Source organism: Herpailurus yagouaroundi, unplaced genomic scaffold (assembly GCF_014898765.1).
Source record: "Herpailurus yagouaroundi ecotype Mexico unplaced genomic scaffold, PumYag 210, whole genome shotgun sequence".
NCBI classification, from domain to species: domain Eukaryota; kingdom Metazoa; phylum Chordata; class Mammalia; order Carnivora; family Felidae; genus Herpailurus; species Herpailurus yagouaroundi.
Window position 1 is genome coordinate 5,025,065 of NW_024412441.1, and position 16,853 is coordinate 5,041,917.

At 42.7% G+C, this 16,853-nt stretch overlaps 1 long non-coding RNA gene across 2 annotated transcripts in view; it reads right to left on the bottom strand.

Moving 5' to 3' along the window:
- Window positions 1–16,571, bottom strand: part of LOC121016268 (uncharacterized) — a 17,437-nt gene extending 866 nt beyond the window's left edge. Inside the window, exons 1-3 of one of the 2 annotated variants that reach the window (XR_005784196.1) lie at window positions 16,370–16,571; window positions 15,707–15,865; window positions 4,783–4,887 (exon numbers count right to left, since the gene is read on the bottom strand). This is a non-coding gene — a long non-coding RNA (uncharacterized LOC121016268). The remainder of the gene's footprint in view (window positions 1–4,782; window positions 4,888–15,706; window positions 15,866–16,369) is intronic. The other variant, XR_005784197.1, reaches the window with a different exon arrangement.
- Between the last annotated feature and the right edge of the window lie 282 nt (window positions 16,572–16,853).

Here is a 16,853-nt window from a genome sequence, read left to right on the forward strand (position 1 = left end):
AAGAAAGAAAGAAAGAAAGAAAGAAAGAAAGAAAGAAAGAAAGAAAGAAAGAAAAAGGAAATAATAGTGAACCAAAAAAAAAGTGTCTGGCATCTGTCAGCAAACACTATGCTGACAATAATGAAGATCTCACAGGAACGCCTGGGTGGCTCAGTCAGTTAAATGCCCAATTTTGGCTTAGGTCATGATTTCACAGGTCATGAGTTTGAGCCCTGCATCAGGCTCTGTGCTAACAGCTCGGAGCCTAAAGCCTGCTTCGGATTGTGTCTCCTGCTCTCTTTCTCTCTCTGCCCCTCTCCAGCTTGCACTCTCTTTCTCAAACAAAACAAAACAAAACAAAACAAAAGACCTCACAAAAATCAGGTTGGGTTGAGTAGAGGAGATTCTATCACTAAAGAGGTACTCATTCGGATATTTTTGAATGGTCCTTATTCTGTTTGCCAAAATCAAAACTCTTCTCAACTTTAGACACTGAGAAACGGGCAGGCAGGATTGTCTTTCTTTAATAGAGTAACTGGGTTCTAACAGATGTGGCTTAAATAAGATTATGATCCAAATTACATTTTGCTTCAACTCACATTCAAATTGGCTGAGAAATCTCTGGGTAGATGGTGGGCGATGCTGGTCTAGAATTCAAAATTTACAGAGAAAATCTATAAAGCCCATGTGGACAATGACAAAATGGAGGTATGTAAAAGACAAAGGGAAACACAGCACAACTGTCAGTAGCCAGGAAGTGCCGGCCAGGGCCCCAGTCCTGCCTGGCCCTGAAGGACCGGCTTGACATGACCATGTGTTCGTTTGATATTGTCCTAAGTCGTAACAATGAGGACCTAGATTGTGGTGAAGACCCAACCTTAAGAACTCAAGGACAAAAACACTCAGAAAGCTGGCTTAATCAACTGTACTCTGATCATTTCTAGCTGGGCTATGCTCGCATTAAAAACCATCAGGCTCGTAGATGATTGAGCTGTAGTTCATTAAGAAATGCTTGGAGGCTGATGAGAAAGGAGAAAATGAGAACTGTTTCATTGGGAGGATTTTTTTTTTTTTAATTGCTATTTGTCTTCTTGACACCAAGGAGAAGCACAAGGAGATTCAGCAGCTGCATTTAGTTTGCAATGACCTTTCCCCTCTGATGAACTCTGACCCTGCTGTTTCAATCACCCAGACACGAAACGGGCAAGGAGATGGTTTAAGAGCATTTTCCTTTGTAGTGTGGTGGGAGGGAAAGAAGTTGAGAAGAAAATCTCTCCAGCGAGACAAATTGCCTCTGGGCTTTGGCTGACAAAGGGTTAACAGAACATCAGGTCCAGTTTCCTGCTCAGCAGTTTAATTGTTGCAGCCAGGGAAACATTTGAGGGAGAGAGGGCTGTTACTGGGGACCTCATTTTTCAACGCCCTGTCAGAAAGCTAGTCCACTGAATGGGCTGGCTACAGAAACCAGGAACTGGGTCCCTTTTCCAAATTCAGATGACTCAGATTCTATTGACTTGTCCCTCAGGAGAAATTCTCTAGTTGCTGACCACCCTGGTGTCTTCCATTTGTTATTAGATTATTTCCCTGGAGAGGCAACCCACATAGAGGAAGTGTGTGTGTGATTTCAGAGCAGGGTTTCCAAAGATGAGCATACGTCAGTCACTAGGAAGGCTTATTAAAACAGACAGTAGGCCTGCTGTTAGAGTTGTTTCAGTAGATCTGGGTGAGGCCCAGAAATTGTTTGCATTTCTAACAATTCCCAGGTTGTGCTGCTGCTGGTGGTCATAGGACCACTTTGTGAGAACAAATGTTCTAAAATATACTTTCCACTGTCTTCTTTCTGCCTGAATAATTACACCACACACACACACACACACACACACACACACACACACCAGCATAATAAACATTACAGGTGTTTAAAATGCCAATTTTGGGGGCGCCTGGGTGGCGCAGTCGGTTAAGCGTCCGACTTCAGCCAGGTCACGATCTCGCGGTCCGTGAGTTCGAGCCCCGCGTCAGGCTCTGGGCTGATGGCTCAGAGCCTGGAGCCTGTTTCCGATTCTGTGTCTCCCTCTCTCTCTCTGCCCCTCCCCCGTTCATGCTCTGTCTCTCTCTGTCCCAAAAATAAATAAAAAACGTTGAAAATAAAAAAATAAAAAAATAAAATAAAAAAATAAAATGCCAATTTTTGTTTTCATTATTAACAACTACATGGAGTACCCACTGTGTACCAGCGTTACTAATTTTCTAAGGCAGGTATTGTTGCCCATTTTATCAAAGTAAGTCCTGATCCAGCCCAAGTCTGACTCCTAAGTTCATGCTCTTTTTTTTTTTTAATGCTTATTTTTTTGAGAGAGAGAGCATGTGCACCAGCAGAGGGGGTGGGGGGACTTGTTGAAACACACACGGCTACCGCCAAGTTTGTGCTCTAGTAGGACTGGTGTGAAACCCAAGAATTTGCACTTCTAACCATTTCTCAAGTGATGCTGAAGCTGCTGGTCCTGGGACCACACTTTAAGAACCGGTGTTTTAGAACAAGCCTTCCTGGATTAACTCAGCTTCTCTGATTCATCTTATATTCACTGATTCAGCAGACGTTGCTGGAGTGACTACTATATGTGAAGCTCCTTTTTTGTTCTGAGGATAAACCTTTAATCTAAGGTGAAAACATTTCTGCCCTCATAGAGCTCACTATCTAGAAGGGACAACCAAGCAGAAATAATAAATATACAATGTGACAGGTGATCCAAAGAAAGACAAAAAAATAGTGGGCAGATGGAGGGATGCTATTTTAGTGGTGTGTTTACCTCTGAGGAGACAGTATCCATCAGAGCAGAGACCTAAAAGGTGATGGAGCAAGCCAGTGTGGACATCTAGATGAAGAGTGTTCCAAAGAGGAATTAGCAAGTACAAAGGCCCTGAGACAGAAACGTGCTCAGTGTGTTCAAGAAGAACTAAGGAGACTGGTAGACTGGTGGCAGAAGGGGTGTGTCCAACAGAAAGAGTGGTAAGAGGTGAAATTCAGATTTAATAGGTATCTGCATTTAAAAAAAAAACTCCCCTGGAGATTCCAACACACATCCAGGTTGGAAATGACATCTCAGTTGCCCTTATTTCTAAAGCTCATCCAACTTTTCTCAGTTCTCATTAACAGTATTTTGGTGTGCGATCTGAGAGTAGATACATCCCTGGAACACAAAATAAGTAATGATTCCTCACAGGGTAAGGTTTATTGGGCATGCCAGGCACTGAGCTTTGCATGATTGTCATTCAAAGAAATCATTTCTCCCTCTTTTTAAAAAAATGTTTAATGTTTATTTTTCAGAGACAGGGACAGAGTACGAACAGAGGAGGGGCAGAGAGAGAGAGACATAGAATCTGAAGCAGGCTCCAGGCTCTGAGCTGTCAGCACAGAGCACAAGGCAGGGCTCGAACCCACAAATTGTGAGATCATGACCTGAGCGAAAGGCGGATGCTTGACTGACTAAGCCACCCAGGCACCCCTCATTTCTCCCTTTTATACAACAGCCTGAACCAAGCTTATATCTTGAGTGTGGAAATGAAAGAAAAAGGCTGAATCCAAAGAGGAAGGGAGAGCTTTTGGTGACAGACAAGATACAGATACATAGGAGGGAAAGAATGGATATGCGTGGCTACCCATGGGGACGTGGAGAGGGAATGGAATTTATATCAGGACAACAAGGGGCCTGATTTTATATAAGCCTATGTGAATCAAATGGAAGTGTGTGTGGGGTGGCGCCCCCCCCGCTGGCCAGGGAAGAAAGAAGAGACACAGAATCAATCTATATACCTGAAACTGATACTACACTGCATGTTAACTAACTGGAATTTAAACAAAAACTTGAAAACAGTTGTTGTTTTTTTTTTAAAGCAGAGTATAAGAAAAGTACACTACCCCACCAGTCTATTACCCCAAGCTGCTATTTCCAACAGAGCTGCAGCAAACACAAAATGGACAAAGGTCAGTTCTCCTGTCCTTCAAGCATATGGGTATGTAACCAGCTGGCTTTGTAAGAGGGATCTCCCATTATGGAGAACACTTTATCCCACAAATAAGTCAGACTCAATTATTTTATATCAAAACAATATCTTAGCTTTTTAACGAGCACAACTGCCAATACCCACAGTCACGCATTATGAATCACTATTTGCTCCTTCCTACACTTTCTAATTTCCTGCTAAGGAGACAGGGCTGAATGGGGTCATTAATCTGAATTAGAAATACTGTGACCTGCTCTGCACTTTGCTCGCTAACACTGTGTGGCAGAGCTGGATCTGGAGGGGGGTTTACTTTCTATACAGTTCTGAGGAAGAGGTGGGGCCATGAGGGAGATACTGAGCGAGTTTTCACTTTTAAGCCTCCTTTAATTCCGGGTGCATCTCACAGTGGGCTTTGAAATCATTGCTGTCATTCCGATGCCTTTACTGGAGCTGTTGTTAAAAGGCAAGCTTTGCTCAGCCTCTGTCTGGAACTCTGGAAGACTCACCTAAGCAGCCTAAAATAATGTGCTCCCTTTGTTAGAGAAGGGGGACTTGTGTATTTTTCTGGCTGAATTGACATAGCCCAATGGATGTTTCACTGGTGATGCCATGGTGGGCAGACACTGAAGAAAGCAGGACCATCTGAAAGGCAGTTGGTTCAATAAGTCTCTCTTGCAATTGCTTGCTTATTTCAGAGGGAATGCAATGAATGGCCCTTGGAAAAGCTTAGCTGCAAAGCATGCTGACTTTGTGGGCTGAGAAAATACACAGAGAGAAAACTCAAGTTTATTACATTACCTTCTTTTTAGGACTCTGGTAAGAATTTTGATGGACTTTCTGGGGCTAATCGGAGCTGGGGACTTTCTTCAGAGGGTTAGAACCAGCCTTGTTCTCCCCAGGCCTCTGAAACAGAACCACAGATTAGAACAGACACCTAGCACAGCGTTTGGCCAAAGGATGCTGTTTTTGACCTACCCCACCCCATTCTGACCCCTAATTGGTTACACCCTTTACTGCTAACAATTCTATGCACTAGAAGTAAAAAGTGAGTTCCAAAGGGTTGGAAAAATTCCCCGCAGGCAGGTCTGTGAGGGTCAGTCTGCAGGTGCAGCCTCAGTGTCCTGAGGCCATCCAGAACAGCTGCATTCCCTCAAGTCACTTCTGGGTGTCTCCCCCAGACCCAGAGTGCACAGCTGAAGGAACTGTGGTCTGAGCTGAGTCATTCATCTGTCCTATCTGCTGGGCCCCACCGCACTATCCCAGAGACCTTGGAAGCTGGGAGGATGGGACCCTCAAATTTTCTTTATAGCTGGTACATGGAAACTTTGCCCTTTCTGACTCATCTCCTGCCTCCCTCACCCCCTTCCACAGTCCTGGGTGGTGGGAGGTTCTTAAAACAGCCCCAAATGCAGCTCTGCCCTGAACCTCCTGAACTGGCCAACCTCCTACCGCCCCCTGCACGTGCCCCACGGCCTCCTGAGAGACCCAGAGGTGACCACAGCCAACTGACTTCGGAGCCTTGGGCATTAGGGGTTTTGTTGCTGCTCTAAGCTATGGAAAACTTGAGTAATTTTCTGTGGTCACAACCCCAGGGGCCCTAGTCAGTGTAATTATAAGTCAATCACTTTCCTTCCAACTCTGGTTCCTCTTCCCTTTGGGCAGGTAAAATCATTACCATGGCTCCTTTCTCCTCTCAGCCAGACATTTATACAGGCCATTTACCTCATGGCTCATGAATCTTCTCAACTGAATGTTATTTGGTGGTGGTGGTGGTGGCAGGGGGGTTGTACTTATTTATTTAACTCAGAGCAGCAGAAGGCCCATCATTGATTTCCCCGCCCTCCACAGCATTGGGATGCCTTCTGTTTTCCTAAGTGTGAGTGAAGGGTAGATGATCCCCACAAAGAAACCTTCCCGAGGCACAGCCCCAGAGGGCCCCCCAACATGCAGCCCTCAGCCCATACACAGTTTGACCTGGAGATGCCCCCTTCATACAACAAGGCCAGGGGAAACAACACTCTGTCCTCAAGGGAGGCACTGGGGCTGGACGGGGAGAGAGATGGGTTTTTGTGCATCTAGAATGCAAAGAACCCTTTCCAAATTTTCCTTACTACACTAATTAGAAATAAAGAAAAAAAAATACCTTCTTGAGTCTGGTAAAGCAATTCCAAATACAGTATGGTCATTTATGAGAGTTTTGTTGAGCCAGAATTGAAGGGACTGCTTAAGTTCTCCCCAAAACACCTCCTAATTATCTCTCCCTCCTAATCCATCAGCAACCTTAGCCTTGCAGAAACTGTTCATATTAAAACCTCTCCTGATGTAGAAGGTGTTCCCACCTCAGGCTAAACCCAGCCCACAGACCTCAGATCTGGGGAAGCTTTATCCCTGGAGGCACCCACATCTCAGAAACGGTACAGTTCCCTGAGTGATGTGCATTTCCGAGGTTCTGGATTTACAGCTTCCCTCACGGGACAGCCTGGATTTTGTAGTCCAACAGCCAGATTCGCTGTCTGTTCCTGCCCCTGTGGCACATACTTCAGAGGCCCTTGCTGCATTTTTAATTATGTAGTTGAGCTGTTGTCAGCATTTCCACAATCGTTTCTTATGGTCCTTCCTTCAGCGCTTTACAACATAGCAATTCCCTAAAGTGGATGTCAATACAGCAGCATCAGTTAATAGGAGAATGTGCTCACAGAGTCTAGGGGACCTGGGTTCAAATCCACGGTCTGTAAATTATTAGCTGTGTGGCCTTGGACAAGTTATTCAACCTCCCTAAATTCTAGTGTCTTCATGAACAAAATGGGGGCGATAACAACACCTACCTCATGGAATAGTTCTAAGGATGAAATAAGATAATGAATAAAAATGTCCTGGATCTAGAAGCACCTGGGTGGCTTAGTTGGTTGAGCATCTGACTTTTGATTTTGGCTCGGGTCATGATCTCACAGTTCGTGAGACTGAGCCCCATGTCAGGCCCTGTGCTGACAGTGCAGACCCTGCTTGGGATTCTGTCTCTCTCCCTCTCTCCCCCTGTTCCTCCCCTGCTCACACTCTCACTCTCTCTCAAAATAAATAAATAAATAAACTTAGAAAGAAAGAAAGAAAGAAAGAAAGAAAGAAAGAAAGAAAGAAAGAAAGAAAGAAAGAATTGTCCTGGGTCTAGAGTGACACTGTCCAATAGGTATATAATGAGAGACACATGTAATTCTAAATTCTCTACTAGTTTCATTTTTAAAAACAGGAAAAGAAACAAGTGAACTTAATTTAACATATATATAAACATCATTACCAAACAACATCAGTATAAAATATATGAGTTATCTTTGTCATACAAAATCTTTGAAATATTCTATGTATATTATACATCTCAATGACAACAAGCCACATGCCAACTGCTTGCAGAGGGTAGCTGCCATATGAGGTCTAAAACATGGTAAATATTAGGTAAAGGCACATTCCTTTCACTAATTGTCCTTCCATGCCTTGGGGTTTATAGGCATTTGGAAACGAACTCGGAAGCCACCTTTAGCCCCATTGCTGAAAGGTAATTTTTGAGTTCTAAAGCCAGTCTTTTCCTGTAGGGAAACAGGCAAGGCCTTGGTGCTCAGCCACCTGTGCACAGGTAGAGAGTTTTATGGATTCCCAACTCTACCATTCTGACTTCCTGGAACCCTACACCTCAAAGTTGCAGAGGCCCTCAGTAGTCTAGTCTAATCTCTTACCATTTGCTTGAGCACCTCATATAATGCTCATGCTAATCCCTCAGCCTCTTCTTGAATGCCCCCAACAGTGAGCAGCTCACCAAGCTCCTGGGACTGCCTGGTCCACTTTCAGATGACTTTGGCTTAGAAGCCCATCTTTCTTCTCTCTAGCTTCTGCCCATTGGTCCTAATACTAACCCCTGGGGAGAGAATAAGCCAAAGCTCTGTTCTGTATGTGAAGCTGGTTCTTAGGTCCCCCTCTAGGTCTCTTTTGTCAAAGATAAACAGGCCCAGTTATTTCCATGGTTGCTCATATGACAGGATGTGAAACTCCCTCTCCATACTATGTGTATGTATCTTTTGCAAACTGCAGCTTCCAGAACTACACATAAGATAGTCAGTGTGGGCCTCAAAGACAAACATTCCTGTTTGTGGGCAGCCTCACCACCACTGCCATCTTTGCCACAGCCACACCACACCCTCAGCATCTTGTGGCAGGCAGCCTCTCAGCCTATAAGGCCTCCACATGCCCAGCTCCATGCCGGATGCCAGGAACTCTCCACCTACCAACTGAGTGTCCTTCTGACGCTGGCCTCTCTTCCTTCTAGCCTGGATGCAAGGAGGCCCAGGAGCTCCAGTATCACGTCTCCTCCTACCATGCAAGGGTCTATGAGCCCTTGCCAGCTCCCTCACAGCCTCATACACAGAGGCAGAGAGCCCAGAGATGCCTTGGCATATTGTTTCTCTGGGGGATTAAGGTTGCTCCCCTTGTGCCCCTCTGGCAGTGGGGAAACCCTTGGCTAGCTTTCCTCTTGTGTGTTATGGAAATTCCTGCCAGGATCCCAGCACTGGGGCTGCAGTTTCAGCCTCTCCCTTCTAGATGTTTCTTTGCCACTGATTAACCCCACACCAAACTCCCATTAAGGCCCTGTTCAAAAGAGTGGGGTGGACAATGCATGGGGCTGGGTGGGAACAAATACACTTCTCCAGAGATAGGGAAGGAAAGGAGCAGCTGCAAAGGAAGATTGAGCTCGGCCTCACTCCCATCGATCAATAAATCAGTCAATCTTTATTGAGCTCCTCTGCCTGCACATGCTCATTAGCCAGCATGGACCCAAGAGTTGCAGCTCTGAGTCTGGGATTTGAGGGGGAGGAGAAGGCTTCTGTAAAACATTTTCACCTCATGAAGTTCAGTAGATTCCCTGTAGGGTCATTAGCTAATTCATGCTAAGGTGTTAATGACTTATCAGCTTTCTTTCTTTCTAAAGGGACTCTAGCCAGGGAGGGCCTGGGCAGGGACCTCCTAAAAGGGTAAAAGGTGGAGAAGTAAATGCTAAAGGCAAATGTGTCTATCTTGCCATTTTCCCCAGGGCTCAGGATGCTGAATATTCACTAGGCTCAGGAAAGAAGGTAGGAGCAGAGCTCTGGTGACAGTGCTGCTTTCATTCCCTGGTTCTTCCCTTCACCAATGTGACCTACAGCCAGTTACTTGGCCTCCTGAGCCTCTGCCCAAGTAAAAGAGGAGCATCCACCAAATACAGATGGGAGGATAAAGAACTTGGTATAGTTCTTGGTTTAAAGCAAAACAAAACAAGAAAACGTGGTGATTACTTTTGTTCATCTTGAAATAAACCCAGACTGACAAGAGCTGTGGCCTTCCAAAAAGGGGATTGATGGTGAATCTTCCTTGGCCTTCAACTATAACAATTCCTGCCATCCAGACCTCATCTGGTGGCCTTCTATAACACTATCTTTTGCAAATTTGTCCAATCCTTTTTGATATGTATTCCCATTTATATATCCTCCTTATACTACCTCTTAATTAATGAGTCTCACAAGTTTTTGTTCTAAAATCACCTCCCTGAAACATTAAAGGCAGGTTCCTCAACCCAGTGTTTTGGGATTTGATAACCAAGCTGCACTTTCCTTTTGATTCATCATTTTATAGATTCTGCCCATGTCTTAGCTCAGGCTTTTCCCTCTGCAGATTCTGTACTGCATCTTTATACCTCAGTCTTGCCTGCTTCACAGTATTCATCCATCCATTCATTCAACAAACATTTATCAGTTCCTTCTAAGTACTGCTGATAAGAGCAGGACCACAATCATGGTCTCTTTCCTCATAGTCATTATATACCACCAGGAAAATGGAAAGAAATAGGTAAACAAGCAAATGAGTAAAATAATTCCAGTGTAATGGAATAGAAATAAGTATAATGAAGAAAATGAACAAGAGGTTGAGATGTGGACTACTACAGAGGTCATCAAGGAAGGAAGGAAGAAGTCCTCAGGTGGGAAAGAGGTCGGCATGAGACCCCGAGATACTGAGAGTGGGGGGAATAGGGAATGGGTGGGGGGTGGAGGGACAAGGTTGAGCCGGACCATGAATAGCTCTGTAGCCCATCTAAAGGGGCCTGGACTTTATTGTTAAACTTGTAGAGAAGCTGATGATAGGTTTTAATCATGGTGGTAACATAGCCTGATGTTTGTTTTAAAAGGTTAACTTTGCCATCACATACAACATGATAGGTTTGGGAAGAAAACAGATTGCAAATTTGGAGACTGTTGTTTTAACCTAAATGAGAGACAATGGTGGGTGAGACCCATGGAAAGAAGTAGATAAATTCTAGGCACATTTACAAACTAGAGGTAAAAAAGAGCAGGGGGTAGATAACCAGGTGTCCTGTTTCAGGCACACATTCATTTTGTGATGTCTGTGAGGCATGGTGTGTCAAAAAGGTAGATGGACACATGAGACGGGAGCTCACAGACCTGACCAGACATGAGTTTGGAAATTATACCATAAAGATGACCTCTCAACCGTAGGACTCCATCCACTCGCCTCCCTCCTGCCAAGCATTCCGGTTTTTCTCCTGGGGACACAATCTGGTGCTACTGCATTTGCTGAATAGCCACTAAGGCTGGACCCACAGATTTCCAGGAGGACCAAGGAGTCCCAGAAAAAAAACCAAAACACAAAAGAAGCAGTAGCCATTGCTATTTGCCGTGGAACCACACATTCTCACTCAATTCTGAGTGTTGTTCATTGCTTTGTATTATTCTGGAAGGCGTTGCTTTTCTCCCCCAGGATCTTTGCAAGTGTTATTGTTTGGCAAAATGGCCATCTCAGTTGCATTCAAGCAAATACTTGTTCTAGTTCTGAAAGTGGAGCTAAATGACCATTCCTATTTATAAAATCCTCTTTTTTTAAAAAAAAAATTTTTTAAAGAGAGAGAGGGTGTTGGGGAGGAGCAAAGAATGAGGGAGAGAGAATGCCAAGAAGGCTCTGTGCTGCCAGTGAGGAGCCCAACACAGAGCTTGATCTCATGAAGTATGAGATGCTTAACCAACTAAGCCACCCAGGCGCCCCTCAAATCCTCTTATTCTGATTGGTACCACATCTTTTGGGTGGTTACATTTATTTTCCATTACTCATGGCTTTTTGAGACAAACATATTTTAGACTTTGAATTAGCCCGTGGTTACAGCCTCAAATGAAAGGAAATGTAAAGTCTGATAAACACAAGAAAGAGCAAGAAAAGGGACTAGGGCATCTTTCATTCTGTGACTACATCTCAGAAGGCCCAGATTTCCACAGTGATTCTTCTGAATGAAAGTTTCCATGAATCATGAGCTACCAGAAAAGAGAAACATTATTTATGATATCTAATTTTTTTTCTAGCTTTTGCATTTCTTCCATTTCAACAACGAAAGGAAAGTTGGATTTTCCCCTTCTAATGTGTATAGAATCAACTCCTAGGCAACGTTTCACAAAATTTAAATTTTGTGTGCTTTTTAAAATATTTCCAGAAGGCAGCAATTTATAAAGGAGATTCTGGTCAGTAAACACCTTAAGCAAAAATCACTGTGCCATTAAACATTTTGCATGCTGTTGTAATGTTTTCCATATAAAATTACCAAAATTATCTGCTAACTCTGTTACCTGCTCTCAGCCTAAGGAGAATAAAACAAAGCCATCAGCATATGCCATGCCAGCAACTTTTTTTTCTGTTTTAAATGGCAGTAGGGAGCTTGAATTTGCATGCTAAAGTAAATGAAACGATTTTATTATATTTGCTGAAACAGCCCATTACTGTATGTCATTTCAGAAGACCACAAAATTTAGCACATGTAATCGAAATGGATTGCCTCCTTCTAACTGTGAGGAGAAATGTAAAGACACTGAATTGAGTTCTTATAAATGGAAGTGGTTAATTATCTTACCATAATCTTGCTATTACTTGAATACAGTTTAAATACCATATACGTCTTAAGTCTTTGCATTTTGCCTTTGAATATGTTGGGTATTTCCCTTAGAAAGACTTAATTGTGCATTTATTTCTTTGTACCTCATTGTCTCAGCTAATTAGATATTTTTTAGTTTCAGATGCCAAAAGAAGTATTGTCAGATGCATGAAGTTGCTTATCCTATAGAGAAGATTGCCAACAATTTAAATTTTAATTTAGAAGTTTCTACTGTATTTATTTTCTAGTTAACATACAAAGAAAATGCGGTTTAAAGGAAGGTTTTTTCATCTTTCTCTGTGGGAGTACATGTGCTTAAGCAAGCCAGCAATCTAAAATTAGAAATGTTCTCTTGCAAAAAGCACACAAAGTCTGCAAGAGGCCTGGGAATTGAACAGAGTGGGAAATAAAAACTAACAACTCGTGATAAGGAGATACTTGGTGACCCAGTGTGAGCTTTCTATGAGGTGCTTGTGTTCACCGTGGTTAGGTACAAAGCCCTTTTGCTCTCCTGGTTTCTGAGAGTTTGGTTAGAAAATCAGAATGAAAAATGCAGATGTCTTGAGATAATTTGGGGCTTTTTTGTTTCAATTCAGTTGGGGAAGACTTTTCTCCATGATCAGAGAAGCAGCAGCTTACTGTTCAAAACATCAAAAAAAAAACAACACAAAAAACTAACAAACAAAAAAACCCTTGAAGAAACGTGTCTCAATAAACTTTTCTCACAAATGCTTCTTGATACAGAATATCTTCTTAACAAGGATAGAAAGTCAATATTGAGCCAAAGATAAAATGGTGAAACAAGAGTATTATTAAAAAAGAAAACTTTGACCAATGGAAACAAATTAGTACAAAATAAATACCACTGATAATCAAATTACTGGCATAGAATAAAGGTTTGAGATCATTAAAGTACATGTACATTTAAAAAGATAAATTATAGCAATGAAAAAAAAAGACAGTTGATATGGAAGGCAGGATAACTAGCATTCCTGAAAAAAGTCTGATATATGGACTAGTTATGTATTCAAAAATATTATCTAAGAAAATTTATCTGAGTTGAAGAAAAAAATTTTTAATCATCTGTCATTGGAAAGAACATGTATTCTGAGAAAATCTGATACAGGACTACACTAAGACAGATTCTAGTCAAGTTCCTAAAATCTCAGGAATAGAACAATTTTAGGCAACTGGACAGAAAAAGCAAATAGCCTACGAGAGATTAAAATCAGACTTTGTTAGATCAATCAGTGCTGTAAGACAATGGAACAATTGTTCTGATGTGAAAATTGCATGACCCAATAATGTTACACCCAAGGTGGCAGTCAAATAGGAAAGCATTATGAACCATGGAGGGACAAGGGAGCATGCTACCCATGAGCTCTCTGAAAAAAACAAAAAACAAAAAACTAGACAATGAACACCTGCCAATTCATTTTCAATTAAAATTAAAAACTCAGAAATGGAGAAGGTATGATTTTTTAAAAAGACTAATGGTGGACATTCCATTAAATATTAACTCTTAACATAATGTAAATTGAGGTTACAGGATAAAATACAATGTTATAAACCCAAATTTACAAATAATAATAAAACACACAAAAAAAATGGAGGCAAAGGAGACAGAGGTATGAAGATGTGTGGTAGTACTAGGGCCCTATTCTTTCATAGCAGGGAGTAAATTTACAATGTTGAAAATGAAAATCTAGAACTTTTAAAATCTTGATTCCAACATTAATATTTTTCATGTTTTCTTAACTTTAAAAAGTTCTTTTAGGGTACCTGGGTGGCTCAGTGGGTTAAGCGTCCAACTCCAGCTCAGATCATGATCTCATCTTTCATGGGTTTGAGCCCTGCGTCAGGCTCTGTGTTGACAGCTTGGAGCCTGCAGCCTGCTTCGGATTCTGTGTCTTCGGCTCCCTCTGCCCCTCCCCCGCCCATGTTCTGTCTCTCTCTCTCTCTCTCTCTCTCTCAAAAGATAAACATTGACATATTTTTTAATTAAAAAAGTCCTTTCATGGAACAATATTCCTCAAGATGAAGAAATATGTATTTGAAGTTCAATAGTCCCTTTAATCTTACTTCTATAATTTCAAGTAACATTAAACTTAATACATTTTACTTCCAAAAAGCATTTATAATTTTATGCACATAATGATAAAGTACCTTCATTTTTTTTAACTTTTTTTTAAGCTTATTTATTTATCTTGAGAGAGAGAGAGAGAGCATGTGCATGAGTAGAGGAGGAGCACAGAGAGGGAGAGAAAGAATTTCAGGCAGCTCCACACTGTCAGTGCAGAGCCCAATGCAGGGCTTGATCCCACTAACTGTGAGATCGCGACCTGAGCCTAGACCAAGGGTTGGATGCTTAACCGAATGAACCACCCAGGTGCCCCAGTACTTTCATTTTAAAAAAGACTAGAAGCAGACATGCCACGGTGTTAATAATGGCTCATTTTAAGTCATGGAATTAACCATTATTATAGCTTTATCTTTGTTCTTCTGCAATTTTTTTAAATTTCAAAAAAAAAAAAAAATTTAGAGCAAAGGTTGGAGCTGGACCAGGGAGGGATATCTAATAAGAATTTTTCTCAGATCTTCCCAGCTCTAGGTTGGTCTTTAAGAATTTTTGTCTTGGGGAGCCTTGGTGGCTCAGTCAGTTGAGTGTCTGATTTCAGCTCAGGTCGTGATCTCACGGGTTCATGAGTTTAAGCCCTGCAGCAACTTTGTGCTGTCAGTGCAAAGCCTGCCTCAGATCCTCTGTCCCCCAGCCCCTTCTTCTGCCTCTCCCCCACTCGTTATCTGTCTGTCTGTCTGTCTCTCAAAAGTAAATAACTTTTAAAAAGAATTTAAGGGGCGCCTGGGTGGCGCAGTCGGTTAAGCGTCCGACTTCAACCAGGTCACGATCTCACGGTCCGTGAGTTCGAGCCCCGCATCGGGCTCTGGGCTGATGGCTCAGAGCCTGGAGCCTGTTTCCGATTCTGTGTCTCCCTCTCTCTCTGCCCCTCGCCCGTTCATGCTCTGTCTCTCTCTGTCCCAAAAATAAATAAACGTTGAAAAAAAAATTAAAAAAAAAAATAAAAAGAATTTAAAAAGAATTTTTGTCTTGAGCAGCTGGGGAACTTGCATAGCTGTTTGTATACTCTATCATGCACACATTAGAATGTATCTATTTGCTGGGGCACCTGGGTGGCTCAGTTGGTTAAGTGTCCAGCTTCGGCTGGGGTCATGATCTCACGCTTCGTGGGTTAGAGCCCCATGTCAGGCTCTGTGCTGACAACTCAGAGCCTGGAGCCTGCTTCAGATTCTGTGTCTCCCTCTCTCTCTCTCTGCCCCTCCCCTGCTTGCACTCTGTCTCTCTGTCTCCCAAAAATAAATAAATAATTTTAAAAAGAATTAAAAAAAAAGAATATATATATTTGCATAAATGCTTTCACTACTGGAAAAATTAATTAAGTAGCCCCTTCAACTTTTCATTTTATGTCTACTCCTCTAACTCTCTCCCTCCTCAGGCCTGGCTTTTCTGCCCTTCCCTTGTCCCCTGGGTTGGAGGGAAACACAGTATGGTGTAATGCAAAGGTCTGCTTCTGGCTCCTTCAGTTAGCCTCAGCTTAGTAACTTCCTTTTCCAGGCCTTGCTACCTCACCTGTGACACATTATCTCCTGCTTGATGGCAGGACTTGGGTGAACTAACTACTCAGAAGAGACACCAAGGCTGGGAATGGGAGACATGGAAGAAAGCCAAAATGTTCACCGTTGTGTCCCCATACCAACCAGCTGCAACAGGAGCTCCAGGAGGATGGTGGGTAGAGGAGGGCAGGTGGGTCGTGGATGGACCAAGATGCTCGCTCAGCCTTGGCAGGTGAAGGCCAACAGCACAAATATGCTGGTGAGTGTTTTCAGTCCTTAAACTTTCCTATTCTTTTTTACAGACTTAGGATGGGGAAGGTTAGGAGGAAACAGCACAGGGAACAAGAGAACATATCCTATAAGTTCATTAGTATCCAAAGAAAAGAGAATTCCGTGAGCGACAAAGGTGCAAAGCAGTTGTATGACAGCTCTTTCAGTAAAATGTTGGGGCAGCTCAGGACTTCACACCTGTGCCTTCCTTGACCGTGATGACAATCCTGGGCGTTAAAGGGAAGTGACATCACTGTGCTCCCCACTTTAGGGATGACAGGGGCTCAGCCCAGTCAGGGATGTCCCCAAGGTCACTAGGTTAGTGAGTGGGAGAGTAGGGATCCCAAGCCAGATCTGCTCACTCTATAGATGATGTTTTTTCTGGTACTGCAGTCATTCAAATATAAAGCCATCACAGACCTAAGTTCATTTAGCAAACAAAGCACAGAACCTAAAGAAACACAGAAAGGGTAAAAGAGAAAAAAGCTCTCCAAATTTTCTGGTGCCACGTAATGAGACTTGTTACTCCTGACTTACCTTCTTCCCTGTGGACAGCATTCCACACAGATGCCTCAGAGCTCTCCACATGCAGTGCACAAGGCTCAGCTAAAACCCTAGACAGAGGGAGTGAAGTAGCACGTGGGGACGCTGTGTGTGTCACATGTACACTTGCTTGTATTTTATTTCCCCATATCTTTTCTTGTCCATATATGTATGACTTTATTGATCCACCGGCAGCCTCACTGAGTTAACTGGCAGGTGCCATGCAATTCCTCTTACATCTAAAGAAAAGAATAAAGTTTTCAGAAAACATTGGTATGCTATAGATTTCTAAGCCCCCGGGGAGACTGCAGTTCTGTCAGTCCTTCCAAGTATCTCTTTTACACAGGACTCCAGTGGCTGATTTCCTCACCTCCTTTACTAATGTAATCGTTAGTAGTTTGCAGCAGGATTATAATTGTAATAATAACAGCTCACATTTCTTGAGCACTTAAGGCTCAGTGCTAAGTGTTTTGTTAGC